Genomic DNA, 6,323 nt, shown 5'->3' with positions numbered 1-6,323 from the left:
GCCTGAACCTGAATAAAACCTGATAATAAAGTAGGTACCCAAACCCAACTGCAGGTTCTCGTCCTCTGCAAATCCAATCCCTTGTTTTTTTTTTTTCATATATATCATCTGAACTTTCCAGAAGCCAAATCTCTTAATACGATTCGTGCACCAAAAGAAGCCCAGCCAGCGCGGCCACGTCGCCTGCAATTCCCATCCGTCGGATCGGGCTCGCGAACGGTCCAGATCGTCTGTTTTCCAAAAATTTTCGCGAACGGCCTCGAACTTTAGTGAAATTAACCCGCAGTCCTCGACACGGCCGCCGCCCCGCCCCCCGGTCCCGCACCTCCGCCGCCTCGTCCCGCATCGCCGCGGTGAGGCGGATCTCGTCCTCAAGCGGCGGGCGGAGCTTTCTCCCCGCCGCCCTCTGCTCCCCCCCTAACAGCTCGCGCGCGCCGGGCGCCGACGGGCTTCCAGCGTCTTCTTGCACTTCGCGGTCGCCGCCCAGGCCAGCACCCAACCCCGGCCGGTCAGGAAGCGCCCACGCTCTCATCCCCGGCCCCCGGCGAGCGGCAGCCGCCCTCGGCCTCCGCCCCCAGCCAGCGGCCGCCGCCCTCGGCGGCCGCCATCTACTGTCGCTTGAACCTGCCGGCCGCCGGCTCCCAAGAGCGCGCGACGCCTACCCCCAGCTAGCGACCGCTCCGGCCGCCGGCCATAGACCGCGCCACACCGCCCGCCCGCCTCGCAGCACCTGCGGCGACCCTCCTCCGCGCGCTCGCTCCGGTCAATCCCCGCGCCTCCGCTCGGCGTGCCTCCTGCTCCTGGCCACGCTGCGCCACGCCGGCGCTGGTGCGGGCTGCGCCGCCCACGCCACCGGGGCTCGGCGTGCTCCTGCTCCTGGCCACGCTGCGCCACACCGGCGCTGGTGCGGGCTGCGTCGCCCACGCCACCTGGGGCTGGCCGCGCCGACCACACGCCAGATGGGCTGGCCGCACCACGCCGCGCCCGCGCTACCTGGCGACCCCAGCTAGCGGCCGCCGCCCTCGGCGGCCGCCAACGACTGGCGCTCGCGACTGCCGGGCGCCGGATCCACATGCCACCGGAGAGGGGGAGATCATCTTGCTGGTGCTCAGTTTTGAATCTTGGGATGCACACAATCTGTTTGACTAAATGCTTCAGGTTGGAGACGATCACGGTGGCTCCAGTGCTGGGGATCGCAAGAGCTCCTTGGCATTTCGTTAAGGTCAGCACACTGCTCGCTTGATTTTTTTCAACTATTACAATGGCTAGTATTTTTTTTCAGCATGTAAAGGTTTATGCGCGATCTTCCTGATATGTTCCTGGTAGAGCTATTCCCTATATTCCTACGGGTAAGCCAATCAACGATTCACAGATACTATATGCTAATTCTACAGGCAATCTGCACACAGTGTCACGTAGGTGTTTGTTGGAATGCTTGTCTGAGGATTGCATTACATTAAGGTCAATTAAAATTTGGAATAGGACAGAGCGAGTTTGTAGCCTTGCCACATCTACCATTATATTTCAGCTCCCAGCATCTCGAACTTCATTAAGTTTGTCGGATACTGAACTGAATTTCCTTTGCATTAAGGCATGCTAGACTGTTCCATTTACAATAATGAAGCAATCCGATTCTGTGCATTGATTATTCCGTACTTAGTCTAATATAATTTATTTATACTATCCATATCCAATTTCAGTCGTGTACTTTTCTTGTATGGGCTGAATGCCATGGAATGGTCACCAACTCACCACTATGCAGCAAAAGGACTGATCACGTTGAGCTATACTGATTAACTTGACATTCTCTGCAGATTTTTGTGTGCACAAACACTGAATTAGGATATGAGCCAGTACCACAATTCTTTCAGAAGTGTGGCATTATCGCAACTCAAATTAATTAACTACAATCTAAAAAAGAGAACTGCCCAGTAGTAGCCTAAGTTTATGCCCAGTGTCCAGCTTCAGGCTAAAAACAGCAGCAGCGTTTTCAACTGCATATAGCACAGCTCCTGATAAATAAAAGATAATATAAACAGAGATGTCAAATCAAGCAGGTAAATAAGCCTATATGATCTCTTACAGATAAAACGGAATGTGTTATAATCGTTCAATAAATGATCACCGCAGAGATTTTAAGGACTTCTAATTTGTTGACACAAAGTTACAGAAGTGTGTAATTTTACATGAGAAAAGCACACAAGGATTGCCTTCTTTAGTCATAGACTCTGCATAAATGCACAGACCTTGTTGTGTTGTCCATGAGGAAGGAGTGGGGAACAGGAGCCGGCGCCACAAGTTTCACATGTTATATGGCTCAATGTTAGTCCATTGCTATAACAAAATGTGGTCACTCAACTTATATAATAGGACAGATTAATACATCTTATACTCCAAAAATACTCTTTTGAGCAATGGTCGTCTTCTTGGCCTCTCCAGTGATTATTGTTCCTGCAGATTGTAAAATCTACCTATAAATCTTCCTGTCAAACCCGAAACAGTTCGCATCACAAAGTATATGTGCATTATGCTAAAGATAAATCTGTACCGATGCTGTTAAGATGACCACAGTTAACCCAAAATTAATGTTGGCACTTATCTGAAACAATTACAATTCTTATAACTTTGAATCTTACATTCATTTTCAGAACATGGGCTGAGAATGACAATACAAACAAAAGGAATTTTAAAGACTTCGACAATAATCAGCAGGTACAATATATATCTTTGTCCTAAGTTGTTTCTATACAATGAACTATACAAAATATCGTGCCATGTATCACTTATTGTTTGCTTGCTTACACATAGGACTCGAATGGTAGTAGCGATGATGACAAATTGACAATACCCCTTTGAAACAAACTAAAACAACACGCTCATAAGGGAAGATCAACCAGTAAGGTATGCACACATTCACTAACCTGTCCACAATCTATGCTACATATTATTACTAGTATATGAAAGATATCACAATTTTATTAAACAAAAATTTAATTATTTCATCACAGGCTATCTCAATCTATGATTCTCCCTTCAAGATGTTCATTCAATTCAATCTTGTTGTTGCCATGTATTTTATTCATTAGTTCGAAACTATGTTTCTAGCACCATATTTTATCTTTATCAACAACCTGTTCTAGATTCAAAACATGAGATTGACTTTAATTCATTTTTTAAAAATGCTTCACAATGTAAAAACTACATATCAAGTGGATTGCTTTTGAACAGGAGCTAGCACCAGCTATGTCTACATATGAACAAATAGAAACTATCTTTTGTTGTATATGACGCCTCTGAGAAGAATGGTTAGACGAGCTGGAACTAATATCAACAATGTGAAAAAAAGGTGGATCTTTTGTTATAAATACTCCCTAGAGGATCAGTTTCCACCTCATCTGTTCTCGCTTTTGGACAGAAACTATCTTTTGTTGTATATAACAGCTCTAAGAACAATAGTCAGAGCAGAAGATCCTCACCCTTTTGTTATAAATATTACATATTGCCAATCCTACCGTTTCTGGAACTGATATCAGCAATGTCTCAAAAAAGGTGGAATTTTTGCTGTAAAATACTTTTTTAGTACTCCTGAGAATGCTGAAAAGATCATCTTAAAAAAGATGCTCATTAGTAACTGCCGATCCACTTGAATATATCAACTAAATACACAGTGCACAATTCAATTGCATGTTCCATGACAACATGACCACACACTGGCCAAACTCAGTACGGCGCAGCAAAGCTGCGCCAAAGATTCTAGTTGATTCGATTCGCAAGATACACCGGATCGAATCAGGTATGCCCGTTTTGGTGGTTTAACTCTTCAGACGTGGAGATCCATCAGGCGTGCGCGCAGTCCGTGCATGCAAATTTTGACCAATAATTAGGGGTACTAAATAAAGGCAATTTGTAAAACTAACTCCACAGCCCTGCGCTACTTCGCGAGACGAACTTAACGAGGCCTTTGACCGCACGATTAGAGGTTGGTTACTGTAGTATTACTGTAGTCAATCATCGATTAATTACCGTCATTAGATTCGTCTCGAAAAGTTACACCCATCCGTGAAAAATTTTTGCAAATAAATTTCGTTTAGTACTCCATACATTGAAGATTCTTTTCTTGGGAAATGTGCATGCTACTCATGCTACCGAACCAAACAGGGCCCGGGTGAGCGTCGGTTGCGTGTGATCCATTTAGCGTGTACGAGCCGCATGCTGTCCGAATAAAGCCAGACGTACGCGTCTGGCAGCTGGGGCTCGCACAACGCTGCTGAGAGCTATTATATTATTTTTCCTTTTTTAAAATAGCTATTATATTATTGTAAGTTTTGACTTTTTAAGTGCGAGACCTGTATCTGTATATACATATGTTTATTGGGTCACGTGTACTCCCTTAGTGCTGTCCCTCACTGATGTGTGGGGCCGAACCTGCTAGTTAGTGACCCAACTACAGGGAGATCTATATCTGTATACACAAATATGTTTATTCGGTCACGTGTGTGGAAATAATGAAATAAGACTCCCTCACTGCTACCCCTCACTGATGTGTGAGGCCGGACCCGCAAGTCAGTGATCCAAGTGAAAGCATCATGCATCTTTGTAAGAATAATCCAGAAAATGAGGCCTTTTATTTCTACCAGCGGCTTTTTTCAAAATAAAAAAAGTTCTATCAGCAGCGCCACCAGCCAGAATTCATAGTTAGGAATGGGGAAAATTCTATGTGTAGCTTTAGAAAAATAGCACTCCCTTATATGACCCTAGAAAAATGAAAGTTCCTTGTATGGCTTCAGTTTTATTTTCTATCACTTGTATGGTCTTTCTGTCACCTCCCGTTAGCAAATTCCGTCAACATCACACGGACCCCTGCCGGCTGTTCGCTCCCTCCTCTGCTTCGCTACCAATGCCACCCAGCCTTCTCTTCTAGAATCTTTTACATGTATATCCTTATGTTGTCGACCGAAACCCACCGGCGAGCAACGACGGGCAACACGAAGAGCCGGGAGGTTGCTAGGGCGCTAGAGGCACTGCTCCCTCGTCGACGGCCCGCAATTTCCGTCACGCGCCCGGAGGATGTATGAAAACCGGGCGTGCCACCTGACCTATACCCGATCAGGAGGGTGCAGACGTGCTCCGAACAGTTTCCTGCATACAAAGACACGTGTAAACGTAAGTCCGAGCCGTGGTCGGCTCCCCGGGACGACTCTTGCATCGGCTTTGAAGAGCCGATCGAGTCCCGGTGTCAGATGGGATCTGATTGTATCCAGATATGATAAATAGAGCAAATCACTATAAAACTGATTCAATTAAATCTAATTGATCTAATCCACGATAGTAACGGCTTCACTACTAGATCGGAACATCCTACACGTGACTAGGCCTAGCGAACATAACAGACAACTAAACCACAACCCAAAACATAGGCCTAAGAACTAGCAAGAGCCGATTCCCGGAACAATCCCTATCAAGGCTAAGATAAAGCATCTACTACGCCACCGGATCATCCAATCCGTTTGCAAGGCCTAACCTAGCAGATATTATGCCAACTCTTAAGATAAGAGTAAACCATAACAGATCAGATCTACTAAACATGAAAGAAGCAGGGTGTTGCCCCTGTGCAACTAATTCTATGCGATAAGAATTAGCAAGAGATTGAAACGTGACTGCACAGAGACAACATGATATTCGCAGATGATAAGCAACGAAGCACAACAGATCTACTAAAAGCCATGCTACGAACATCATGATAACTAGTACTACTCGCCATAAAAAAACGCTTCAGTACGAGTAATACCAAGTTAAAAGCAAGAATAATACTGCCCTGATCGCAAGAAGCGATCAGGGCAGCATGGCACTTATTTGGATGGAACCCTAGGATTAGGGGTGGCGATGCGCCGAGAGTTGTTGTTTGCGAGTCGTGATGACGCTCTCTTCATGAATAACAAATGATACATATTTATAGTCCGGAGACTTGGGAAACAATCTAAACTAGTCTTGTCCCGATTGGACTCTATCTCTAATCTTAAACTAAAGATACACGGCCAATGTGGCCCAGACGCTCACGCAGAAGCCGATTTACAAGCCTTCCTCATCTTTTGCTTTAGGCCCGTCTTGATTTCGGCCCATAAATTAGAGGGTTAATTTATGGCGATAACACCTTATAAAAGTTGGTGCTAGCTTCCATGCCCCTAAAAAGTTTGGTCGCGCACCTGTGTGTCCTCGCGTTTTTTTCCCTTTTACCCCTATGCCCTTTTGGATAGAATAGAGGGTAACGGCCGGTAACGGAGGCGGAGAAAGACACCTGGATAGAGAGGGAGTTTACATGTATG

General features: G+C 45.8%; 1 long non-coding RNA gene across 2 annotated transcripts; it reads left to right on the top strand.

The window, feature by feature from the left end:
• Positions 1-939: 939 nt before the first annotated feature.
• Positions 940-3,529, top strand: LOC120686782. Of its 2 annotated transcripts, none has more exons than XR_005680375.1 (4): positions 940-1,222; positions 2,649-2,712; positions 2,809-2,901; positions 3,229-3,529. It is a non-coding gene; the product is annotated as an uncharacterized LOC120686782 (long non-coding RNA). The 2 variants fall into 2 exon arrangements; XR_005680378.1 differs by lacking the exon at positions 3,229-3,529 and adding an exon at positions 3,009-3,227.
• The last annotated feature ends 2,794 nt before the right edge of the window (positions 3,530-6,323 follow it).

The sequence above is a fragment of the Panicum virgatum genome, chromosome 2K, assembly GCF_016808335.1.
Source record: "Panicum virgatum strain AP13 chromosome 2K, P.virgatum_v5, whole genome shotgun sequence".
Classification (NCBI taxonomy): Eukaryota; Viridiplantae; Streptophyta; class Magnoliopsida; order Poales; family Poaceae; genus Panicum; species Panicum virgatum.
Note: the sequence above shows the minus strand (reverse complement) of the source record. Positions and strands in the feature narration are given on the sequence as shown.